The following is a 26,978-nucleotide window of genomic DNA, read 5'->3' as shown; positions in this document are numbered from 1 at the left end:
CATACCACACATATACACATACACACACACACCACACCACATACACCACACACACACCATCACACACATACTACACTACACACACCACACATACACACACCACACCACACCACATACACCACACACACACCATCACACACACACCACACATACACACACCACACCACACCACATACACCCCCCCCACACACCAATACACACCATCACACACATACTACACTACACACACCACACCACATACACCACACACACACACACCACTACCACGTACACACCATACCACACCACACAATATCCCCCCCACCCCGTGTCTGCAGAATACCAGGTATTTGTATGGCCTGGCCTCTGCCTACCTTCTGTCTCTCCCATGTTGAATCTATTCTACAAATGTGCTATGGCTTGAACATGGTTTGTTCCCTTTGAAACTCATGCTGGAGTTTAACACATCAAGAGAGCAACACCATTTAGAGATGGAGCCTTAGAGAGGTGGTTAGGACTAGATAAGGGTGATGTTCCTGTGATTGAATCTTGTGGTTTTATCAGAAGAGTGAAAGAGGGAATGTACACTGGTTCCCCGTGTCCCAGGAGATGCTCCTGTTCCGCCTTTGGATACTGACAGTGAGCAGGCTATCACTAGGGGGGACGAAGCCTTGGACAGGAACAGTGAGCACATATACCTCTTGTCTTTACAAATTACCCAGACTGATAGATCATTCTTTTCCTCATATGTAGAATTTAGATTAAAATTTATGTGTATGTGTATGTGTGTATGTAAGTGTATATGCTCATGTGTATGTGTGTGTATATAAGTATGTGATAAGTGTGTATATGTGTATAAATGTGTATGTAAGTGTGTATAAGTATGTAAGTGTGTATGTGTATACAAGTGTGTATGTATGTATATAAGTGTGTATGTGTATACAAGTGTGTATGTATGTATATAAGTGTGTATGTGTGTATATAAGTGTGTATGTGTGTATATAAGTGTGTATGTGTGTAGATGTTCATGTGTATGTATGTATATATAAGTATGTATGCAAGTGTGTATATGTGCATGTAAGTGTGTATAGTATGTATGTTAGTGTGTATGTGTGTACAAGTGTGTATGTGTGTAGATGTGTATATAAGTGTGTATGTGTGTAGATGTGTGTATAAGTGTGTATATATATATAAGTGTGAATGCAAGTGTGTATAAGTATGTATGTAAGTGTGTATGTGTGTACAAGTATGTATGTGTGTAGAAGTGTGTATGTGTGTATAAGTGTGTATATGTGTAGATGTGTGTATAAGTGTGTATGTGTGGCATAAAATAGGAAGGGAATAATGAAACAGAAGGTATTTTCAGCAGAGGAAGGGAGGAAAAGAAAGAAAAAGAGTATGCGTGACAGGAAATCTGGACTAGTTTAAGGGGAAGGGAGGGGAGGGGGAAGGGGGGGGGCTGTGGGGGAGGGGAATGAATAACAATACTGTATAATGAGGCACATGGATGAAAATGCTGTAATGGAACTCATTACTTTTTATGCTAACTTTAAAAGTTAATAAAAACAAAATAAAACAAATGACCTGGACCACAGCATTATTCTTAGCAACAGACTAAGGGAATGTGGAGGCCAGGTGTTCTTCCTGAGATGCAGACCTCATTGCTCACAGCCCAGGGACTCTTTAGGGTTTCTGTAGTAGAGGAGATGCCAAGTAGCCGGCTGTGTGTGTGTGTGTGTGTGTGTGTGTGTGTGTGTGTGTGTGTGTGAGATTTCCAGCCACAGCTGCCTTCCTTCTTCCTTGATCTTCCTCTGCACCCTCCTCAACCCTATTCCACACCTCGATTTCCTGGCTGTATGCAGCTACTCACTGCTTCTGAGGGCAGCCGGCATTTTTCTGGCCTCATATCTTTGTTCCTAGTATTGCTTATACCCAGCATGGCTTTCCTTGATGTCATCACCTAATGCCAGTCTATTCTTTGCTCAAGACCCAGGTCATATGAGACCTCCTCTCTAGACACTTCTGTGATGCTCCACAGACAGAGGGAATCATCTTCCCTGTGAGCTACCTAATAATCCATCCCTCAGTTAAGGGATGTCTCATGTCTACAGCAGCTTTCTATGTCTGTACGTGGCTGTTCTCCATGCTCACCAGAGGAGGTTTCTTGTTCTTTTTTTAAATTTTAATTAATTTATTTTGTTTATTAAGAGATTTTCTATTCATTTTACATACCAGCCACAAATTCCCCCATCCTCCTTCCTCCTGCCCTGGAGCCTCAACCCACCCACCATTCCCCCTCCTCCAAGGCAAGGTCTCCCATGGGGAGTTGCAGAGCCTGGCACATTCAGTTGAGGCAGGTCCAAGCCCCTCCTCCCTGCACCAAGGCTGCACAAAGTATCTCAGCATAGGCACTAGGCTCCAAAAAGCCAGCTCATGCACTTGGGACAGGTCCCGATCCCACTGCCTGGGGCCCCCTAAACAGTTCAAGCTAGGCAATTGTCTCACTTTTCCAAAAGGCCTGATCCAGTACTATGGTGGCAGCTCAGCTATTGATCCACGGTTCATGCGTTTCCACTAGTTTGCCTAGTTGTCTCTGTACTTTTTCCAATCATGGTCTCGATATCTCTTGTACAGCAGGTTTTTTAAAGGCAAGGAGACACACTCATCTTTGAAGTCTCCATTGCGGCTCCCAGGTGACTCAGTCATTTCTTTTTCTATGTATTTATTGATTGATGAATAAATGAGTATTGAATTGGCTTGCCAACGTTTTGCTTTAGGTATCTCTTCTTATAATTAAAGTTCTTTTTTAAAAGTGAATTTTAGGCAAGAAAACAAGATGAATTTTATGTGAGGCTTGTGAGAGAATGTAAAAGTGACTTATGGGAATGTTTAGGAGATCTGTTCAGACAGAGAAATGCCCGTGGTCAGTTTCTGCTGCTCTACCCATCACTGTTGACCCTAAATTCAGGTACAGGTCTAGCTGCCCTCAGCAGCCCTGGTCCTCAGGCAGAATTCTTCTACCAGCAGGTGAGTGGTATGTGGTGTTCAAGGGAAGTCTTGGTATCCCTGATGGATTGGCTTCTGGCCCCCCTAAGATACCAAAATTCCAAGATGTTCAAGTAGTTAGTCTATAGAAAATGATATGTATTTGCATATAACCTATACGTCTTCTTGTATACTTCAAGCCACCTCTAGATTATTTGTAATCCTAAAATATGTGAAGTAATGTAAATACAATGTAAATGCTATGTAAATAGATGTTATACCTCATTGTTTAGGGGATAATGATAAGAAAAAAAAGCCTGTGTACATTCAGTTCAGTTTTGATGTAACTATGGTCCATGGTTGGTCACATCTGTGGAGGGCAGAACATGTGGCTACAAAGAGCAGATACTAGATAAGAATGTGCATGCCTGTGGCAAGAGAGATGGCTCAGTGGTTAGAAGCACTTACTGCTTTACAGAGGACCTGAGTTGAGTTCCCAGAACCCATACTGGATAGCTGACCAATGCCTGCAACTCCAGCTCCAGGAGGATCTGACACCTCTGGCTCCATGGGCACTTACACTCATGTGTATATTCTCATGAATACACACATACACACACACACACACACACACACACACACACACACGCCTTAAAAATAGTAAAAAATAAATGTCTTTTAAAAATGCGTGAGATATTTGGAGAAGGGCTTGGGCCTTCTCTACTTCTCTAAGATACACTCCCCCCCCCATACACATACACACATATGTATATATCAGGTAGATCCTGTGCTTAGTATGCATGAAGGCCCCAGGTTCAGTCCCTAGTCTGTGTCTGTCTGTCTGTCTGTCTGTCTGTCTCTCTCTCTCTCTCTCTCTCTCTCACACACACACACACACACACACACGTGGATATTTTGTTTACTAACTCAAATGTTCTGCATCTCATGTCTGACTGAAAGCATCTTTTCGTTTGCACCAGTGGGGCCAGCTTTTCCATGGTCCAGCCACATACTCTTGGGGCATGCCTCAGCCATGCCACACAAGGCTCACCCTCACTTCCCTGGCCCTCTGGTTTCAGATATCTCATCACTAGAGCAGCCTGGGTGTAGTAAGAACAGTCTACATCAATCTCTTCATATTTCCAGAGTGAGGCTGAGTGTGAGCAACCTGGCAGCCAGAGCCGGAGTCCCCACAAATCATGAATTGAACATTTGGAAACAACAGTTCTGTGTGGAGAGTGAGAGCACCATCAGAGGAGCCGGAACAGGACCTGACAGGGGCCATAGCTCTCAAATGGGGACAACAGCATAGAGACCCGGGGCTTTTGCTTCCGGTGGGTTGGCACTATCAGCTATGTGTCTCGTCCCCTAACTTGCCCACCAGCACAATGTTCCCAAGGCCCAGATTTAACTTTCTCTTATTTTAGTTTCGGGCCATTTCTTTTTGTAATGGTGTCCCAAGCTGCCTGAAATAATTCTCGTCCTTCTTTTATGTGGCTCTGTCTCACATATTTATGGGAAGTTATCACATCCTCGCAGGCTCCAGTTCTCTAGGATCTACATATTATGTCCTTTTAACCCCCCTTTATAGGTCAAGCCTTCTAATTCCTTTAATCATTTTTATTACTTTTCTTCGTACTCAGTCTCCTCCTTTGGCTGCTTTTAGGATCAATAAGGCCCAAACTTCACAACGTGCTGTAAGATTGACTCAGGTAGTGAGTGGTCAGGAACCCCTGTGATGGGCACTCTGCTCATAGTTTTTCCTCTGATGATGTTCTTGTGAGACTCCCATGTTACCCTGACCTCTACTGTTCCCATCACCCTGAGCCTCCCCTTTGCATGGGGCAGGGGGCGGGGGAGGGACGACTTCTCTCCAGTAGGAAAAGTCTTAGGCACCAAGGGCTCAGAAATGAAGGCTCAGACGGCTCTGCGTAGAAGGAGGCACCAAACACCTAGGCTGTGCCAGGCATCATCCGAGACACTCATAGTTCAATGAATGATCACCTCTCCTTTCAGTTAAAGAAGCCAAGGCTCAGAGTTAAATAACTTTCCCCAGATCAGATAGCTAATAAATGGCACATGAGGGATTCAAACACAGGCTGTGAGATGACCCCCAAACATCTTTCCTTTCCACTCTCTGTGGCCTCCTTTGAGGTGGGGAGGGGGAGTCCTGTGGCAGAAGCAACCGAGTTCCACACAGCGGTCAGGTGACGGCGTTCATGCTTCCTCCATATCCATTGAACCCAGATCCCAGGAACTGATAGTGTTCTTCTTACAACGCCTGATCTGAAAAGTAATTGCCCATGCTTTGATCCAAAGCACTTCTCCCTTTAACCTGACTGGACTCAGCTCATTTCCTGCCTTGTGAGTTGTGGGGCTTGTGTGTCTACAAACCCCATCAGTGGCCTGAAGTGGGTATATTTAGGTCACTGCTTCAATGTGCCCACTCCTGAGCTTTTAGTGTAGGCATTTTCCTACCTGTGAGAGTGCCCCAACCCTTCTCTTGCTCACTCTCCATCAGGGATAAAGTAAGGGACACTTTCCTATGACACACACCTGTGTGATTGGCTTCAGGGGGACAAAGCCCCCCCATCTGGTCTCTTCCTGTACAAGTGATGCAGTGGTATGAGGCTGAGGATTGATGGCTGACCCATCAAATCAAGCTGAGTGGCGAGGTTTCAGTGGTGGTGGGGCAGGGAGGCACCTGCCACTGTCCTGTTTGTTGTCTTCTAGCCTACCCTGGCATAAACACCGAGGAATCCCCATCAGAAGACGCCAGGGGTGGGCTTGGTTTGCCCACAGGCCAGGTGGCAGCCTTAGTGAGGCTCTGCAGGAGGCCCACTAGCTCTGGCAAAGGATTCCCAGGCTTGGCTTCTCAGATTTACCCTCCTTTCCTCCCAGCCATTGCCATTGGACTGGTCTTTGTGCTGGACACTGGGGGCCCAGAGCTGAGGGAGACGTGGAGCTCTATTCAAAGTGAGTCATGGGTGGGTGTGATACGGTTTGCAGCATGGAACCCAGGGTCCAGGCCCCCAGCAGACTTGGACAGCAGTGGTGGAGGTAGGAGTGGATTTTGAGAGAGAGATGTAGTTGGTGCTGAGTTTAAGTACTGGCCAGATAAACCAGAAGGCTGTTCCTTTTGGTTCTGGGGAAGGACATGGAGCTGAGTCTAGAGGGGAAGCCAACCACATTTCCCATGTACCACCATAGGAAACCTGAGCTTTGTTTTGGAATAACAGGGAGCTAGCTACTAAAGAAGGGCTTCAAGGAAAGAGGGTGTCTCAGCAAATTTGTATTTTTACATGAATCAGCCAATGGTAAAATGGAGGTCACATTTGAGGGGGATACCACTTCAAACAGAGATCAGTTAAGAAGTTCTTGGGATAACCCATCAATCTACCCACCCACCCACCCATCAATGCCTTCAGTACATATTTGCAGAGCTGAGCAGTAGTGTGTGTTGGGTGCTTACTTGGTCACAGAAATACACAAGAAAGGCTGTAACCTCCAACACTGACGTAGGAGAGGTGAAGGAGCCCTGTGAAACAGGTAGAGGAAGGGAGATGAGCTGGAAGGCCTTTTGGTTCTCACAATAGCAGGATTTGGTCATCATCGACAGGAAGGTGTTAAACCCAATGGAGGAGGAGCTTAGAGGTGTCATTTTCCTGTTGGATGATTCAGAGTCTGGTGGGGGGCTTCATCAGCAGCTTCAGTACCCCCATTGGTTATGCAAACTAAGGGGAAGCAGTGTGCTTTCGAGGCAGACAAGTTGGCCAGGAGCTTCTCCATCTCGGCCCCGGTACTTTGCTGTAAAATCTCTGGAGCTGCCTCTGGCTCTCCACTGAGGTGGTCATTCAGCAGGGTACCAATGGTGAATGATGTCAGTATGATGACTGTTTCAGCATCCCACAGACATCTCAGCAAGAGAGCAGTAGGCAGCTGATGGAGAGGTCAGGAGCAGGGGGCAGGTTCGGGCCTGGAGGAGAGCTGGACATCATCATCAACAGGAAGCCTGAGTACCGATGGAATGAGTGGGGGAACAAACAGTGGCTGGATGTCAGGCCATCTTGCTCCTTCCACTCTTCACATGCTATGACCTCCTGGGTCCCTTCTTCCCCCTCTGAGCCTCAGGAACCCTCATCTACAAAATGAGATCGGACCAGATCAGCGGTCTCCAAACTTATTTAGAGTGGCTAAGTGTTTTGTTAAAATAAAATCCCAGGAAGAATTCCCAGCTTTAAAAAGCTGAGCATCTCTGGGGGAAGCAGAGCATCTTTGGTGACTGGGCTCCACTCTCTACCTTACTTCTCTGCTCCCAGCTGTGGCCATTGAGGCTTCGGGTACCAGAGGTGGAGATGATGCCTTGGACCACATGCAATTGGGGATGTGGGAGTCGGCTCCACCTTTAGATGGTTCTATCCACCAAAGACCTGCAACGCTTTCATCTTTCAGGAGTCTAATTAAAATCCCGGCTCTTTAATTTGTTTCCCTTTAAAAAACAAAAGGCAGAACGAGCAGCACAGACCATAAAACATTGCAGCCCTGTGGCTTGTCTCCATTAGCTCCTGCAGTTCTGCCTCCGTCCAGGTTTCATCCTCTGGCTTCATCGTGGGAACTCTGTTATTGCCTTTTCCCCTTCAGAAGATATTAAAAAAAAAAAAAATGCAGAGCCTCAGCTGAAACCTGGCCTGATGCTCTCCTACTCTTTTTTGAGGGCCAATGTGTCTGATAGAGGAAAAGATTGCAAGGTACTCCAGGCCTCAATCTGGGAGCCCTGGGGCTCAAGGATGTGAGCCAGGTTAACACCCATGAGCCAGGCTGGTTCCTACCTGTATTTGTAGCTTCTGGCTGCCCCCCCACCCCCCCACCCCGCATCCTGCCCTGAGGGGTGGTGTTGTAAGTGGGCCAAGGGCTGCCGGAAGTTCCTAGCAGGTATGCACACTCCTGTGACATTGTCATCTACAGAGTTCACATTCCAGAGCTGAGTGAGAGAGTTATGAAAAAAAATCTCAATATTTTAACTAAGTGTTTAGTTTTGTGTAAGGTTACATTCATAGCTATCTTCAGTTGCATGGGGTCATGGACCTCAGTTTGGGCCTACCTGGGAGAGCCAAAGCACCCCTGATTATGGCCCCTCATGGGCCATTCTGCCGTCTTCATGCCAGCCTTCTGGGCTGCCAATCTGTCTCCCACCCAGTTCCGACCCAGCCTCGGGCCCATGTCACCTGATTTACTTCTTGAAGGGCCTTTTTGTGGCTTGCTGAGGGATTGTTTTGAAGACATACATTTGACCCAGGTTCTGGGGAGAGACTGACACTGTAATCCCCGAGGAGTCTGGGAGATGCCTCTTTGCATACCTAGACATCCGCTCTTCAGCAGCAAGGGCACTTGCGGCCATGCTTGTTAGAACTTTCATTTATGCAGAAGAGAGAGACAGGTCAATCTGTGGGGTCTGGCCTCTCCACCATCTCCCAGGCTGGAAAGCCATCACTGACAGGAGGCAGGGATGGCTCAGCTGTCTCAGCCTTGTTAGCCTGGCGGAAGGCTTGAGTTGAGCTGAAGCAAGCTGTAGGAGGCTGGCACTCTTGTGACTGGGGTGAGCTGCAGTGTCATTAGCAGGGTAACCTGGATATTGATCAGCTTTGCAGAAGCCTGGCAGGTTAGCAAATGGAGCCACCACATGGGCTCCATGGATCAGGCATTTGGAGGTAACAGGATGAGAATGGGTTGTAGGGACCTCACGGCACCCACAGAGATCTTTTCTGTGAACCAAAAGAAGCAGAATGCAGGGCTCTCACATATCTCTCCTGAGGCCACAGAGGCCGCTTCTCTTATGATGATCTCCCTTCCTAGTAGAGGGATCTAGGCTGTCTGGCTTGGCAAAATGGGGCAGGGGCCTGGGCATGCCTCTGAGACGTGTCCTAGAAGTGGCAGTGGTGCTAACAAGCACTAATTGGCTATTGATGCTGCAGGCTAATGAACCCTGGGAGTGCAGAGAGAATGGAAGACTCTCTGCAGGGGCTGAGTCTGAGCACATCTGTGCCAAGTGTGCCTGCCCCAGTGGCAGCCAGGCACCTTGCATCACACACTCGGCAGTTCTACAGAATGGTGGGGACCCCAGAGTGTCAGGCTGGGAAGAAGCTCCAGGCTAATGAGCTTTAGTCCACTCACTCACTTTACAGGGGGAGGAAACTGAGGCCCTGGAAGGAAGGAAATGGGCTTGCTTAATACCACAAAGGTGGCTGATGTTGGATTCAGGATTAGAGGTGCTGTTCAAGAAAGTCAGTCTGGCTGGTGTGTGGTACCCTATGTGAAGGTCCATCCCGGTTTGACATTCTTAGGACCTGGTGACAGGTGTTCCAGTGTGTTGGAGTGACCAAAGAGGGATGGCTCTTCTGTGCCTGGACTCTTAGGGACAGCTGCTCAGGAGAGGTGGGGGTCTGATGACCTTTTGAGCAAGAGTGTTCTAGAGAGGAGTGTCAAGGGAGATTCTGTAGTGGAGGAAGGAGTCTCAAGCTGAGCTCCCCCGAGGCCCAAGGTCAGAGAGTGGAGGTTGGAGAGGTGACTTGGAGCCTGTGTCTGCCATGGAGTCCAGGTACAGTCTGTGGGAACAGTGGGAGTCAAAGCAGAAGGAGACAGTGGCTTCCTGGCATCATCTTTGGGAGGGAACCGAGGTGGCCCAGTGGCTGGGAAAGGCCCAAAGGAAGGTCTGGGGGATAGCAGGGATCTGGTCACAGCAGGGGTGACAGGTAAGGACAGGCAAGGGAAAGCAGGAGCTGAGGACAGTCTCTCTTCCTCAGTGCCAATACAGACCCCACTCTTTGGACCTTTCTGACACTTGCCTCCCCAACGCCTGGTTCTCAGAAATGTCTAGACATCGTGAGTTCCAGCTCCCTAACTTTAAAGACCAAGGGAAGAGGTTGGACTGTGGTAAGATGGCCCCACATCTAGCACCTTGAGGCCAGATCCTCATCCAGGGTCCTCACTGTCATACCCCATCAGTGTCCCCTTCTCTTTGAAACTACTTCCGCTTCCCTCCCTGAGTGTATGGCTTTGCCTCACCCAGGGCCACACTGCCTTATGCTTTCAGTCTGCTCTCGAAGAAAGGACTGCTTGAGCTCTGGGATAGCTGTGCTGACTGTGGAAAACAGTGATGGACAGCCTGAGATAGCAGCTCATTCCTGGTCATGATGCTTATAACCACTGCATCTGAGCTAGGGAAGTCGACTCTTCCCTTTTAACATCTGCACAGCAGAGAGCCACAGAGCACTCAGAGTCTTGGCTTGTGGGAAGGTAACAGCGGCCCGGTCTCTGCACACTCTCTGGATATGGTTTATATTGGTCCTGTATATGGGTTTGACAAGGATAGGCATGTCCAAAATGGTCTCTGTGGAGGGTCTCAGCTCCTCCCTGCCCCTTCTCATGCCTGCTTATACCCCTCCCTCCTCCCTCTTGTCCAAAGTCTCTCCCTTTCATGTCCCAGGAACTAGGGTTGGGATGGTTTGGTTCTGTATGGTACCCTGTGAATCTAGTGTGGTGGCCCACTCCCACTTTTTGAAGGATTCTTAGATGGAGGAGAGAGGAATAAGGAAATATCAGATAGAAAGAGAGACCTAGATGATAAGAAGAAAGACAGAAACAAACACAGGATAGCTTTGGGAGGGCCTGGGTCAATACCCACCAGCCACTTTGTGTATTCAAAAGGGCTTTTTATAATATGCCAAGGGGTGGGGCAAAAGACCTCCCCCTTGCAAGATCAAAGCATACTGTACTGCCAAATGTAGACCCTTCCAAACACCTGGTAACCACGCTGTGGCCAAATCATCCATTATGCAGGCCTGCTGGGTAAAGCAAGCTCAGATTCTCTGACACTGAGTAAGTTCTCACTGGGAAGCCTCTGTGGGCTCCACAATCTAGTATTAGTCCTTAGCTAGCGTGATCACCCTCCCCACCATACAAAATGAGGAGCAGTCCTAGTGAGTTCCAGAAAGACTGCCTGCCTGTTGGGCAACCCCCGATCCCTTGCCGGGTCTCACACCTTAGATTTCCCATCACCATGGCATGAGCATGAGACCAGCTGCTTCAGTCCATTATAGTTGCATGTGACTCTCTGACCAGGTATCTAGGTGTGGCCGGCATACTGTTCAGCTGCCAGACACTGTGAGTGTGAAAAGAAAAACTGGAAGGTCTTAGCATACAAACTCATCATCTCCCTTTATCCCTTTAAATCCTACCATTGGGAAAGTGTTTATAGAGCTGAGAAAATGGGATACAAAGAGGCAGCATTGCTACGGGCCTTTATAAATCAACGTTGGCCAATAGATCTTTCTATCATGGTGGAAATGTCTGCTTTAGGCAGTACTGGGCCACACACAGTGATCCAGCAATGAATGCAGGGGTGCAACCTAGCTGACTTTTTTTTTATTTTGACTTGACTTTAAAAAGTCAACTAGTGCCTAGTGGCCACCTCCATGGACATTGCAACTAATTACAAGCAGTCAAATCTGTATGTCAAGCTGAGTCCTCTGAATTGAAGTCTGGCTCTTCCAGTCATCCCTCTGCTCCTCTCCTCAAGAAGGTTGTGGAATGTTCCAAAGGGGACTGGGTTGGTTTGAGAGCATGGATCTCTGGTGAGTAGAATTGAAGGTGATGATGTGTAGGACTCAGCATCCCGTCTCAATGCCTATAAACCCCACTACTTGTCTGTTTGCTTTGGGATGTTTTCCCTAAACACTTCAAACACTCTAAAATGTGGTTACTATAAACTTCCTGTAGAATGGGAACATATCTCGTGGTATTGTCAGTATTTCAGTGATGGCTGTGTCCTGTCTCTTTCCTGCAGGGGAATGATGACATGTTCTATTTCCCATTCCCGGTGGGGATGGGATGAGATGGCACAAAAGCTTGTTCTTGTAACACCAGAGTCTGGAATGCTGCTCAGGAAACTCTAGGATGTGGATAAAAGGCTGTTTAATAACTGAATGGCTGAAGTTAGACTCACATAGTCTCTGTTCAGGTTTCAGAGTTTCTGACCATACCAGGTCTGTAGCCAAGAGCAAAATGCGAAGCTGTTTGAAACCCAATTTGTTCATCTATCAAGTGTGATGGCCATGCTTTTGTCCTCATGAGAACTGAGTGAGGTAATAACTGTAGATGTCTTTGCACAGTCATGGATGCTCATTTTTTCATGACAGTATTCCTTACATTTCTTCTGCTGTTGTGCACTTGGCTTATTCTCTGGTCTGTGGTCCTCTCAGTGGGGGTTGGGTGCTATACTACCAATGCTCTCCACAGTGCTTACACAATGTCCTTAACATATCAGATTCTTGGGAATGAATTAGATTTATTGCTTGCTGGATACCTCTGGCCCCAGCTTAGGAGATGTGATGGAGTGAAGGCCAACAGGGAACAGTTGTGGGTTCCCAAGCTTAGAGGAATCATGGCCTCTAGCTCAGGTAAGAAGCCTGCTGGTAATTTGCAGAAAATCTCACTGCTTTTCCCAGGGAGCATCTAAATTCTTGAGATTGCAGAGCTGCCCTGTATCATATCCAGCTAGAAGAGAAGTCCCTATTGCCTATGTATTCACTGGTGTGTCAGAGCAACTCATTGTGTGGGGCAGGTGTGTGGTGTGGGGCAGGTGTACGGTGTGGGGCAGGTGTGTGGCGTGGGGCAGGTGTGTGGCGTGGGGCAGGGGTGTGGCGTGGGGCAGGGGTGCGGCGTGGGGCAGGGGTGCGGCGTGGGGCAGGGGTGCGGCGTGGGGCAGGTGTGCGGCGTGGGGCAGGTGTGCAGTGTGGGGCAGAGGTGTGGTATGGGATTTTTTTTTTGATAGAATAATGTTCACAAATGAACATGTGAAGCAAGATTCTAGAACAGGAATCTGCAGCTTCGTTTTGGTAAAGGACCAAAGAGTAGATAGTTTAGATCTGTAGGCCCCACTGACTCCATGGTGCCCTCACCTTAGCCATGGTAGCTCAGAAGTAGTTATAGGTAGCACACAAACTTCCCAGCAGGGCTATGTTCTAGCTGAGTGTAGCACACCCTTTTCAGCTGTCTGGACACCACTGTTGAAGAAATCTCCCTTTCCCCATTATATTCAGTATCATGGCATTCTTGTGAAAATTGTTTGACTATAGGTCTTAGACTCTGAATTCTATACTGATCTGTTTGTCAGTCTGTTGTCAGTGCCATACAGTTTTGTTACTGTAGCTTTGTGATTATTTTTAAACAAAAAAGTATTATCTTTTTCTCCTTTCTTTCTTTCTTTGTTTCTTTCTTTCTTTCTTTCTTTCTTTCTTTCTTTCTTTCTTTCTTTCTTTTAACCTCTTCAGGGTCTCTTTCAATTTTATATGAATTGGGAAAACGTATTTATCATTTTCATTTTTTTAAGATTGCAAGTTTTGTGTCTGTGCATGTGTGTGCACATATATGTATGTTTGTGGAGTGAGAGGTTCTATGTTCAGTGTCTTCCTCAATTGCTCTCCATCATATTTTTGGAGAGTCTCTCATTGAACCTGGAACCCACTGATTTGGTTATACTACCTAGCTGGCAAGCCCTGGGATCTTTCTGTTCCTCCCTCCCATGCTCTAAGATTTTAGGTGCATGCTGCTGTTGTTTGGGTTTTTACATGAGTGCTGGGGATCTAAACTTGGTCCTCAAGCTTTCATGGCACCCACTTTAATGGATGAGCCATTTTTTGCCCCTACCATTGGAATTTTAGTAGGGCTTTTGTTGAATCACTTTGGAGAATATTGTCATTAACAATATTAATTCTTCTGACTGAAAAACTTGAGATTTCTCCCCCATTTAATCAGGTTTTGTTTGTTTGTTTATTTGAAACAGAATCTCATTCTATAGCCCAGGCTTGCCTCTACCTCACAATAACCCTCTTGCCTTGACCTCCCAAGCGTTATAGACACAAGCCTCTGCTCCCAGCTTTCAACCAGGCCTTTAACTCCTTTCTGGTTTAGTATGTGTTTTACATTTTTGTTTTAATTTATTTGAGATATTTTATTCTTTTTAGGTGGACATGCTTTTATATAATATGCTATTATAAGTGGACATGCTTTCTTAATTTTCTTCTCAGGTCATTCATTACTGTCATCAAGAAATCTAGAAAGCCAACGTGTGTGTGTGTGTGTGTGTGTGTGTGTGTGTGTGTACCTGTCATCAGCAAAATAAAGTCAGACCTATACCTCATGTCATTCCATCTATAAAGATCAACTCAAAGTGGATTAGAAAAATCTAATGTAACATTTAAAACTATACTACTATGAGTAGACACCATGGGTTAAATCCTCATGAAGATGACAGTTTTGTTAGTCAATATGTTCATGGCATCTCTTCTTGTGTGACAAAACACTTGATGAAGAGTAGGAAGGGCCTCATTGGGCTCAAGGTTTGCAGGGTTAGTCTGTCACAGAGGGTGAGGTGTGGCAGCCAGAGGAGGCAGGCCTACAGTCACAACACAGTGAAATGGAGACTGATGCTCAGCCAGTTCCCCTCAGTCCTTTTCTTTTTTCTTTTCTTTTTCTTTTTTTTTTTAATTTGGTTTTAAGACAGGGTTTTTCTGGGTAGTTTTGCACCTTTCCTGGAACTCACTCTGTAGCCCAGGCTAGCCTCAAACTCACGGAGATCCTCCTGGCTCTGCCTCCTGAGTGCTGGGATTAAAGGCATGAGCCACCACTGCCTGGCTCCTCTTGGTCCTTTTCATTCACTCTAGGATCCCAGCCCATGGCACAATGCCACCTCTATTCAGGGTGGGTCTTCCTTTTCTCTGGAAACTCCATCGTCCCAAACTCGCCCAGAGCTGTGTCTCCCGAGTGGTTCTGAATCTAGTCAAGTTGCAATGAAGGTGAATGATGACCTGTCAGTTTTTAGTTACTGCAACAGATACCTAAACCATCACCTTAGGATGAGGGAAGGTTTACCTTGATTCATAACGAGAGAGCTTTCAACCCATGTATCTGGTAGAACTATTGCTTTTAGACACACCCTTTTGCAAGCGCATCCTGAAGCCTTCCCAGCAGGCACCAGCTCATCAGATTCCTTCTGCCTCTCAATAGCACTGCAGTGAGGACTGTCCATTTAGCACATGGGCCTTCGGAGTACACTGTAGATCAAACTCACTAGTGAATTCTTAGATTTTTTTCGCCTAAAGCAAGGTCACCAAAGCAAAAGTCGAGGGACTGCCTGTTAACTTAAAACCTCTGTGTAGCAAAAGCCATTATCCAGGATGTGCAAAGGAAACCCACAGAATGGAAGAAAATATTTGCAACCATATATTTGATAAGGCTTTGAGAATCAGAATATATAAAGAGCCTGTACAACTCAACTAAGGAAGCTAGACCTCCGATTATAACAAAACGTAGATTTGAATAGACATTTTTCTAAAGAATATAGCCAAATGGCCAAGGAGCACCTGAGAAAATGTTCAGTTTCATTGATCCTTAAGGAAATGCAAATCAAAGCTGTAATGAGATAACCACTTTATGCTCACCAGGATGATCGCCTATGAAGAGTAAAGACTAAAATTAAAAATACCCAGCAAAATAGCAGGTGTTAGGAAGGGCGTGTGGAAGCGGGAATTTTATTCTTTTGCTGGTGGGAAGGTAAGATGGTGCAGCCACTGTGAAAAGTGGCTTGCTAACTCCTCCAGAAGCTAAACATGTAATTACCATATGGGCCGGCGTCTACATTCCTTATTCTCGAAGAGAAGCAAAACCAGCTGTCCATACAGAAACTTATACAAGCATTTAAAGTGGCTTTCTCCAGAACAGCCAAAGCATGGGGACATCCCAAATATCAGTCAACAGATGAATGCATAAGCAGTTTCTGTGGATCCATAGACTAGAATATTGTTTAGGTATAAAAAGGGATAAAAGCACTGATTGAAACCAGAACTTAGGTAAACCTCAAAACTATATTACAAAGGAACACATACTGTGCGATTCCTTTGCGTGAAACAAAGTAAAAGAGAGAGAGAGAGAGAGAGAGAGAGAGAGAGAGAGAGAGAGAGAGAGAATGTGTGTGTTTTGTATGCATGTGAGCACAGCTGTGTGTACCCCTATGCACACATTTGATACATACATCAGGAACTTTCTCTGTAGATCTCTGCTTTACTATCTTGAGATATGGTCTCTCGAGGAATCTGAAGTCTCTTTCACATTACTGACCAGTCAGTGAGCAGGATAGTGGTTGCCAGGGGTAGAGGGGGGAGGGGCTGGGGAGCAGTCTCTTAAAGGGCACAGATGTTCTTCAGAGATGGTGAAAAGGCTTTGAAGTGCAGAGAGGTGGTGGTCACACAACACAGCACACACACAGCGTTGCTGAATTCAACCTGAACATGTAAACATGCACTAAGGGATTACAAAAATTAAAAAAATAATGTTTCAATCAAAACTCAATCAGGGCCCATGATGACAGGACTCAACAATGGAAAGGCTGTCAAACCTGATGACCTGAATTCCATCCTGGGACTCACGTGGCCGCGGAGAGCTGACTGCTGCAAGTTGTCCCCTGCCCTTCACATGCATGGCATGTTGTGACACTCCACTGCCCTATACATGTACACATACCAATCAATCAACCAACTAACCCATCAACCAATCAGATGCAGAGGCTAGGTAGATGACTGTTGGGGAAGTGCTTGCTATGAAAGCGTGAGGACCCGAGTCCAGCACCCAAATAAAAGGTGGGTGTAGTGATGTTCTCCTGTAATCCCTACTCTGAGAAGATAGAGACAGGCTGATCCCTGGAGCTCATGGACCAGCCAGGCTAGCTGAATTCATGACCTGTGTTCAATGAAAGACTTAGTCTCCAAAACTCGGGTGGAGAGCTATTGAGGAAAATACCTGGTCTCACCTTCTGGCCTCTACATATATGCACACATACATATACATACACATATGTGCACCTACCCACCTTCCTTCCCTCCCTCCGCCCTTATCCCCCCACATGATCAAACAGATGACACAGTTTGGCCTGTGGCCTGTAGTGTTTTGACTGCTTCTACAACAGCATTTTCCAACCTGCAAGCCAGGACCCATTAGCGTTGTGGAAATCAGTTTAGGGTCACAACCAGCAATTTTAGAAAAGTGGGGAAAAGTAGAACAGAGCACATGAGTGGAGTTCTTAGACAGTGAGGTGTTACTACTCCCAAAGTGTTTGTTGGGATTTTTATCTCTACCTACGGGAGTGGGCACCCTGGTTAATGCTGTGACACACATGGCCGTGTTTAGACCATGGCCCTCGCAAACTTGAAAGGCACTTTTTTAGTCCCAGGTTGGGGCTATTAAACTGTGTTTCCCACTTAGTTTTTACAGGAGCAGCTCGGACTTCAATTTGCCTTCTCTCTTTGTCACAGTGAGGTCTGCAGGGCATCCTCCTCTGGCAGTCCCAGAGGACTCCTTCCCAGTGTCCAGCCTGTGCTTAGGTTTCCCATGGACACTCAGTAGCCACCATGACAAGTTCACTTGGCATCTGCTTGGGGAGATAGAAGAGCCTCTTCCACTATCTGCAGGACTCTTGTGGTCTGTCCTATAATCTAGAAAGCACCAAGGACTCTAGACCAAGATATCTAATACATGGCCCATAGGTTACATGCAGCCCATGATTAGAATGAATTCAGCTGGACACAAAATCATGAACTCACTGAAAACATGAGTTTTTTTTTTTTTTTTTTTTTTGCCTATTTGTTTAATAACTTGATTATATGGTTGGTTCTAGAACATGAACCTTGCAAATGACAATGCTATGTTATAATGTCACAACATAAACATATGTCTGTATGCATGTATGCTCTTGTAACCTGCAGGACCCCCCTGTTCTAGCCTGACCTTGAGTTCTGCAGAGACTTCTTAGTAGTATGTTTGTACTACTCCTCTGGCTGCCCTGTATAGAGGCGATGTTCTCTCTGGCCAACACTTAGTCCCGGTTCTCATCTCCTGGATGAGTGGACCTCCGCACTGTGTCCACCACTCTCATCCCTGGCTCCCATTCTTTCATAATGAGGGGTTAGTTGGCTTGCATGGCCTTGAGGGGGAATATATACCGCGTGGGTGTAGATGTACAGGGTGGGAACTACTTCTTAGGCCTGCTCTTGGTCTATCCCTTTTTTCAGGCCTGGAGGCCTCACATGGAGCTTGTGGAGAAGCCACGGCAGGGAACATGCTGGACAGTTACACTATTGTGTGGTGTGTGGTGGTGTGCTCTCCGGCTTCAAACTGTAGGGCATCCCCAAGAGGGGTGCGGTTGATTCCCATCCCATAGCCTGCTCAACCTGCTGTGGCCTTTGTCACATAGGACATACAAGCCACTTGTTCCATGCAGTGCCAGAGACCCTGGGAAGTTGTGGCTCTGGGTGGCCAGTAGCCTCTGCTTCCTCATTGCCTGCCAGCCCTGTCAGTGTCCTGATTTCAGGTCTCTGTTCTGTAGGCACATGCTCCTGGGTGGCCTTGTCTCCTTTCAGTGCTGTTCTTTGTTGCTGTTACCATGTTGTACCAGATGTTGACATCTGCATCACAGTGCTGTCATCTGACAATGGCAGGCCTCATGAAAGGAATCCACATCTACAGATCTGCTCTGACTCTGGCAAAGATCCTAGAGCACGGGAGTGTTCTTAGGACAGCCCTGTGGAGCCTTTTGTCATCACCAGCTCCAAGCCACCAGGCTGTGATGAGCTTCCAGGAGGGCTCATAGGGGTCCGGCAGAGTGACGTCCACTTACAGAGACCTGGGGACAGGGGAGTGGGAGGGGAAGAGATGAGACCCCAGGGAATGATGGGAGAGCTCTTGGAACATGGGTTCGACTTCATGCCCTGGGAGCCAGAGCCACAAGGGAGGTCTGAATCTGTCATGTTTCTCCCTGAGACCCACTGCTCTGGACAGCAGCCTGCAAGCGCAGCCATTCTGCTGGAGAGGAAGCTGGAGCAAGTCCCTGCCAGTGTGGCTGATTCTGCTGGGATCTTTGTCCCCAGGGAGAGCCACACCTTTTCCTTTCTCCACGGGACCACATGGCTCTGTCATGGAAAGCCCCCTGTGGTGGCAGGCTGGCAAATGTGAGCCCAGTGGCTCAGCTTCCAGTGCATAACCAAGTCAGTTGTCTATGACAGTGTATCAGTGCATCCCACAATGTCAAGGCACGGTTGCTGGTGCTTTGGTTCACACATCTTCAGTTTGTCGAGGTTTGGAGGGGAAGGTTCTAAACACATCTATGCGGCATCCATGGAACACCAGTTGGGATGGCTGGAAGAGCTCCTCCAAGACAGTTCATTGTGTAGCTGGCAGAAGCGCTGGCTATGGGCTGGAGTCTCTGCTGGAACCAGAGCCTGAGACCCTCTCCTTGTGGCTCTGTGGCGGTTTCCAGGCAAAAACTTAAATGACCCATCAGGATGCTGCCTCATCTCTTAGGTCTGAGCTAGCAGAAGTCATATAGGATATTCTAGATCAGAGATGTCCAGCCTTGTTTTTTTTTAAATAATTAAGTGATTTTATTACTTATATCCATGTGTATATGTGTATGTGTATATTAGTGTGTACAGGTACATGTGTGTCATGTGTGTGTAAGCCAGAGGACAACCTCAAGTGTCATCCTCAGGGAAACCATCAGTCTCCTTTCAGGAAGGGTCTCTCATTGGCCTAGAGTTCACCAAATAGGCTAGGCTGGCTGGTTAGTGAGTCCCAGAGATCTGCCTGTTTCCAACTCCCTAGTGTTGGGATTATAAGCATATGGTACATGTACAACATTTTTACATGGCTCTGGGAATTCAAACTCAGGTCCCCATGTGTTGTAGAATATTATTTTAAGGTGTGTTACATTTGTTTATGCTCTGGAACATTTGTTTAATGATGCAAAGATGAGTTGCATTCTTTTGTGCTGCATTTGTTTAACTCTGTGAAGCTGTGTTACTGTGCCTCTCTTAAGCACCTGATGGTCTAATAAAGAGCTGAATGGCCAAGAGCAAGGCAAGAGAAAGGATAAGTGGGGCTGGCAGGTAGAGAGAATACATAGGAGGAGAAAAAGAGCCAGAGAACAAGGAGAGGAGGATGCCAGGGGTCGCCACTCAGTAAGAATGAAAGTAAGGTACACAGAAATAAGTGAAAGGTAAAAGCCCAGAGGCAAAAAGTAGATGGGATAATTTAAGTTAAGAACAGCTGGCGAGAAACAAGCCAGAGCTAAGGCTGGGCATTCATAAATAGCAGTAAGACTCCATGTGTGATTTATTTGGGAGCTGGGTGGCGGGCCCCCTAATAAAAGAGTGAAGAGCAAAAGCAACTACACTCATGTTTGTGAGGCAAGCCCTTTATTGATTGAATTAGCTCCCTGACCCAATACATCCAACCTTTTGACAATATAATACCGAATTGTCATCTCCAAAGTTCATGGTTGAGGATTACTCGATCAGGTTACAAAGTAAATGACATAATGTTTTAAGTTAGTTCAAGATTTTGTACTTGGCAACATTTGTAGCTCCATCCTAGCTTTAAAAGGAGGAGCCACAGACTGGTGCAGACTAGAGTCACACCATATGAAGACCACAAGGGCTGAGAGACCGTGTTGTCGGTATTTGGAGAGACACAGCCAAGGCAGGAGAATGGCTGTATTTGGATGTTGCCATGCCCTGACCCCTAAGGGATATTTTTTTTTTCTTTTTTGGGTGGACATAAGTACACTGATGCAGAATGGATTTTCCTGCAGGCACAGGGAAGGATCCCAACTTGGGTTTCTTGACTTGTTCTGTATGTGGGGAGGAGGTCAAGCTTTTGATTCGCTATTTGAACATACGTAAGGGAGCCTTTGTAGGAGAAGCCCTAGATGGAGTTGTTTGCTGAATGTCCTTTTCCCACTAGCTCAGCTCCAGCACACATCCCAGTGGTGGAGAAGCTCCATGGGGAGGGGTGGGGGGCTAGAAGGATCTGCCCTGGGCAGCCTCACAGAGACAGGGTACACACAGGGCTTTGAAGTATTGGCCTGGCAGCCGGTAGGCTGGCTAGTGTAGTTTTTTTTTTTTTTTTTTCCAGTTTGAATCTCCAGGGCCACATCAGGAAGATGCCCTCAGCCTGGTGCTCCTGAAGGGAAGGCAAGCAGGCTCTGGAGGCAGCTGCTTGTTGTGGTAATGAAGCTGCCCTGCTAAAGGTTAATTGTCCTCAGCTGTGTGGGGCTGAAAGCGGTTGCTGCGATCCACTGTCCTCAGAGCCTGTGACAGCCTTTCCGTTGCTGAAACCCGCTGCTGCAGGGAGGGGGAGGCGAGACTGCTGTCCACAGATGTTCCGCTCCCAGCTGCTACCCCACTGTGCATCTGTGGGGCTCCTGCTAGCCAGCTGGCTCCTTGCTGATGGCTGAGAGTCTGAGAAAAACTATAAGTTGTCACCTTTACCTGTTCTGGCCTGTGGACATTTATTTATAAAAGCCACAAGCCTGGAGACAGTCTATGAGGACAGGAGGTAGAGAAATAGTCCTCAGGAGAGCCCACCAGCTCAGGAATTCAGTCCCTCCCAAGCCACCATTTTCAAAGGGAGGTCCAAGGATCACGTATTCAGCATCTTACTTAGCCGGCTTATTAAACATGAAGACTTGAGACCGACTGAGTCGCCATTGTCTGAGTCAGTTCTCTGCATTTTAACAAGCACCCTGGAGTTTGAAGCTCAGTTCTCATCCCATGGACCACGCTTCCCTTTGCCTCTCTGGAGTACCTCCTTTGTGGCACTAGCTGTATTTGATGCTGGAGATGTGAGGATAAATAAGACAAGGTATCAGCTGGGGAGGAGATAATTGTTTCCAGAGATTCTTGTACTAAACTATTTTCTGGGAGGAAAAGTGTGGGGTTGGGGGGTGGTGGGGAGGGTTTGATTCACTTCTACTAACTCTTCTCACCCTGCAGGATTTGGGACTTTCTTTCTAAGGGATTCTCTGCAAATGTTGTCTAGCTTATAGGAAGTGAAAGGTCATTTGGACAGGAGCCCTGGGAATATGATGCCATCTGTTTTGGCAGTGTGAGTTTTTAATAACAACCACACTTAAGTTTTACATGACCCCTCTGACTAGCCCTGCAAATAGACAGATCTAGAAGTATCTGTTGCATACACAGAATGCTTTGGACAGCTGTTTACCCATCTCCCAAAGCCCCTTCCTTCCTTTGCAGTTTTCTTATTATGCAAAGCAAGCCTCAGTTTTCTCTACAAAGTAGAGTAGGGACTGGGGAGATGGCTCCCTTGGTAAAGAGCTTGCTGTGAAAGTGAAGACTTGGGAGTTCCATCCCCAGAGCTCATGTGAAGAAGTGTGGCGTGTGGTGCACTCTGTGATCCCAGAGCTGGGGAGGTGGAGACAGGAGGATGGATTTCTTGGGATCACTGGCAAACATGGCCTGAATGGTGAGCTTCAGGCCAGTGACAGAGCCTGTCCCCAAATAAAGATAGACTGTGCCTGAGGAACCGACAATGTAGAATAAAGCAACTGACAACAGAGTCCCATCTCGGCTGTCTGTGAGACTGACTCCCCGTGTGTGCTCTTCAGACTGTCTTCCCGTCCGTCATGTTAGTTGTCCTACTGTGTGCCTCATGAAATCCGACCTCTAAGGCCAAAGAGGGTCTTTGGGAAGGGAGAGCAACCCCAGGCACACAAAGCATATGGTTAATAACAAGAACTCGATACCCTGGCTTCTGTGTCTTAGCTGAAGGGAGATCAGGGAGAAGCCAAATGGAGTGATTGACCCCATGTCACATCTTAAATCCCGACTCTACATATACAGGTTTCCAGTATTCCAATTAATCCTTTAAAAAGTTGGAGAACTAGGTAAGACAGATGTTATCAGTACAGTAAGGAGATTGGACTAGATAGTTTCTGGGGCCTCTTCCAGTTCTCAAATTGAATGATTCTGTTGTTTGCCAGACGAGAAAACTGAATTGGACTGAACTGAAGCGCCGGGAGGTAGGAAGAGGTGGCTGAGACCACATGATCTCTAGCGACAAGAGTTGAGTGCATGTGGGTCCCCTGGCCCCGCCTCACCTGCTTTGCTTGTCATAGATGCTGTCACCTCCCTCTGAGTCTTCGCTAGCTGAGTGTGACCTGTATGGACAGATTGGTCCTTTTCTCCTGAGCCCTGTCACTTCCAATACAGTCTTTCTGCACAGATTTGGACATGCGGGGCAGTCCCTGTGTGCAAGTGCAAAGCTCTTAAGCTCTTTTTCCGTGGAGGACAGGTCACCACCGGATTGTCCTCAGTGGCCTGGGGCCTTTACCATGGAGCCTTGCCTGTTCATGCCTGGCTCCTCCCTCTGCTTTGCCACCGGGGAAGGCAGAGTGGGTGGTTCTTTCCATGCTGCCTTCGGCACTAATGGTTTGTATTATTTAAAATTGGTTTGTGTGCCAGGAGCCACTTCCACAGGCACAGAGTAAGGAAGTGGATAAATACATAAACTGGGAGCCGTCAGGGCGGTGCAGAACTCCAGCACTCAGCATCTCTGCCTTACCTAGCCTCCCGCTTTGAGGTAGGGAGGGCCCACAAAGGGTCTTGCTCTCCATTCTGGGCCACACTGAGCTGCAGGAGGTCATCAAGCATCGAGGCAAACTCTGATTAATACTGCACCAGGGCTTGGCGTGTTGGGAAAGCATGCCTTCCTCGAGAGATATTAAATATTAATATCAGGAGTAGAGGCAGAGGGTAAACAAAGCAAGTTGTCAAATGTTCATTTTTAAGGGCAACTGTGTTCCCTCTACGGCTGGGAGTAGAGTGAGTCCATCAAGAGAGGATCAGAGGCTACTCGCTCCTTGGGTCCTATTTCACTGGGCTCAACAAGTCCGCTGTTCCAGAAGGAGAAGCACCTGGACCTGTACCTGACTGCATGGCTGTGGGTCTCTTTGGAAGCATTGCTGAGTCCTAGCCTGGCTGTCCTTTCTAGGGGCATCTCTCAGGATAGCCTAAGTTCAGAAGGAGAGATCGTCCGGTGAGAAAGAGCCCTCAGTAGCCATCCCTTCTGATCTCTTACTACCTGGCAAGGTTGTATCAGAGTTTTTCAGAAAGGACTTTGTCACCCGTCCTTTGCAAGCCCAGCCACCGGGGAGGGGGTGGCTGCTGCACCTGGGAGCTGTAGAAGGCCTTTGTGGGGAAAGGGCTAGTTCCCCAGGATTCTGAGGGCAGGATGGAAGAACTGCAGCTCCAGTCTGCAGGCCAGAGGCGGGAGGTGTGTTCTGTAAGGGACAATGTGCTTAGCAGCTCCAGAGCGCTGCTGTCTGAGTAGCACGGTTGCTGTCTGAGTAGCACGGTTGCAAGCCAGTTTGGCAACAACTGAGCTCTACTTGTCTCCACGTGATGCACTGTGCTGTGCACTTTGCAAGTTTCTTAGGATGCAGGCATGCGTGAGGCCGACAATGCTGCCTCCGCCCTGCCTAGGTGCAACAGGGAAATGGAACAGATGGGTCTGGAGCAGTAACTGTAAAGCGGGGTAAGCACTCCAGTACTGGGAAGGTAAGGTGCCGAGGGAGATTGTTCTGTCGGGCTAGTAGAAGGCTTCTCGGAAGAAACAATGGTGGTGACAGAGGGCCAGTGTCTAGCCATGTGGGATGCTTAAGAGAGAATGGGCAGCGACAGGGGCAAAGTGGGCAGAGGCAGGATTTAAGAGAGACCAGGGACCAGGCCTGCCGGCTCTGTGAAGTGGAGTTTCTGAGCCAGGTAGCATGAGTGTGAGCCAACTGCACCCAGGCAGGAGAACCTCCTCCAGATGTGGTGCTCTGGGCCGTGTGGGTACAGAATCACGGAGACCAAGGACCACCAATTTCATTCCTACTTTCACCCTCTGCTCATGCTTTGCCAGAGTCAGGGAGCTCACAGCAGCCTGCCTGTCCATCAGTTTTCCTCCTGCTGGCCTGGCTCGGCCTTCTTGAGTCTGCAGAGTGACTTCTTTACTCTTCCAGACACCCCTGTTATACACTGAAAGCCAGCAGCCATGGAATGCTGTGTGTTCTCTTCCTAAGGTTGGGAAGCTCCAACTTCTTCCTTCGTTTCTCATATATGGCTTGATTTCTCTCTGGTACCAGCTCAGATCCCTTGTGGGCTTGTTCATTTGTCATAGTTCCATCTGCAAGGGGTGACATCTAGTGCCCTGTGCTAGTCTAACTAGGGCTGAAATTAGAGAAACAGTTCCCTGATTGGTCCTGAATACTGTGCTACTGTTAACACAGACTAAGGGTTCATTTCTCACTCTTTCTTTGTGTATGTATGTGTATGGTGTATGTGTGTGTGTGTGTGTGTGTGTGTGTGTGTGTGTGTATGTGTGTGTGTACTATGTGTGTGTATGAGTACAAGCATTTGCATATGTATGTGTATGGTGTGAGCGTGAATGTGTATGGTATATGTATGGTGTGTGTGTGGTGGGTGTGTGAGTGCATACACATGCATATGTGTGTGTGTATATGATATGTGCACATGTATATATGGTGTCTGTATGTGTATGGTGTGTGTGTATGTGTATGGTGTGTGTGTGTGTTCGTGCACACATGCACTATGGCTAGGGGTCACCTATAGAGGTCTGAAGACAATCTCGAGTGCCTATCTTCCTCTGTGGTTTAGGCAGAGTCTCTTGTTAGTACTGCTGTGTGTACCTGGCTAGCTGACCTGTGAGCTCCTGGGGAGTCTTCTGTCTCCACCTCCATCCCACTGTTGAACCACTGGGATTACAGATGTGCTTTTCCGGGACCAGCTTTATATGGAGATCAGAACTTTGGTCCTCACACTTGTATTATAAGCGCTTTACCCACTGAGCTTTCCCCAGCTCATCACTTAACAAATGACAGTTTGTCACTTGGCTCATATTAAGCTTATGGTTCTAAAACTACATGAACCACCACAGCCCATTCATACAGTTTCTTTCTCTGTTCATGACCATGTACCCTCTGTTTATAGGCCTGCTATTGATCTCTTGAATCCAAATGCAAGTTTTTACATTTAATATTTCACTTGGATGCTCTGCCTAGAGAGAGGAAAGGTCCCTTGCCTGTATCTCTTGCACCCTTGAGTAAAGGGGAGGGTGTCTCAGAAAGAAAGGACTGTATCTGTTCTGTATTCTATTGAATCATTAATAGTTTGCTGAGTGACCCTGTTTCCAGTGTTGTGGTCCCTACAGATTTGATCATCATCCCCTGGTTGGTGACACTGCTGATCCTGCCCCCAGTCCCTGGCTGGTGAACTCCACATGGGAGCAGGAGGAAGACAGAGAACCCCTGGATGCATCCAGGCATAGGGCTATTCAATCATTGTCAGGTTGTAATTGGCAAATTCGAAACCACAGAAGTGTTTCCCTGTTTTGTGCTTAGAGCTTGTTATCAGCCTGGTTTAATTGCAATAGGATTTATGACCACTGCCCACAGGAGGGGATAGATAGATCTCTGTCTCTTTTATCCTCTCTGGCCACAGAGGGGTCTTAAAGGAGGTGGGAGAGACAAGAGAGACAGGGTCAAGAAACTCGAAGGGTGGCTGTAACCACTAAGAGCTCCCAACATGAATCTTCATAGCTTCCATGGCTTAGGTAGCTGCCTTCTGAACTTTATCTCTTTGCTGAAGCATAAGAAGATAAGGAAGAGAGGTCTCGAATCTCCATTTTACAGAAAGGGAAACTGAGTCAACAATGGATGTGGGCCAGTCAGGGTTGCCGGGGAAAGTCATGAACAGAATTGGGGTGGAATCTGGAGATAGGTTCTGATGTCCCTGTAGAACACATGCTGCTCTGGCATTAGCCATGGTGTCCAATCTCTGCTGGTCCCATTCTCTCTCGCATCATTGATGAGATAGCTCAAGAGACATATAGCGTACCCTGAAGCCTGGAAGAGCTCCTCCCGGTCCCTGCTGTGATGACTGAGGATATGCTGTGTGAAAGATGCTGTGCCAGGCACCAAGCGCTTTGGGAGTACACCTGGCTTTTCAACAGCAACAGTGGTGACAGTGTGCGGAATCACGTGGCCTGGAGGCTCATCTTGATTACAGTCCTAGGTACAAGAAAATGCCAATACATGGATCATGTATCAT

General features: G+C 47.3%; 1 protein-coding gene across 2 annotated transcripts in view; it reads left to right on the top strand.

The window, feature by feature from the left end:
* Grik4 (glutamate ionotropic receptor kainate type subunit 4) overlaps positions 1-26,978 on the top strand; it is a 305,772-nt gene that overhangs the window by 34,259 nt on the left and 244,535 nt on the right. Inside the window, exon 1 of one of the 2 annotated variants that reach the window (XM_036193271.1) lies at positions 21,605-21,711. The exons of the other annotated variant lie outside the window; for it this stretch is intronic. The gene's annotated coding sequence lies outside the window, so the exon portion shown is untranslated. Of the gene's footprint in view, positions 1-21,604; positions 21,712-26,978 lie in introns of those variants that run through there. 2 annotated transcript variants of the gene reach the window in all.

Source organism: Onychomys torridus, chromosome 7 (assembly GCF_903995425.1).
Source record: "Onychomys torridus chromosome 7, mOncTor1.1, whole genome shotgun sequence".
NCBI classification, from domain to species: Eukaryota; Metazoa; Chordata; class Mammalia; order Rodentia; family Cricetidae; genus Onychomys; species Onychomys torridus.
The sequence above is the reverse complement of the archived record's forward strand: the minus strand, read 5'-3'. Positions and strand labels throughout refer to the sequence as shown.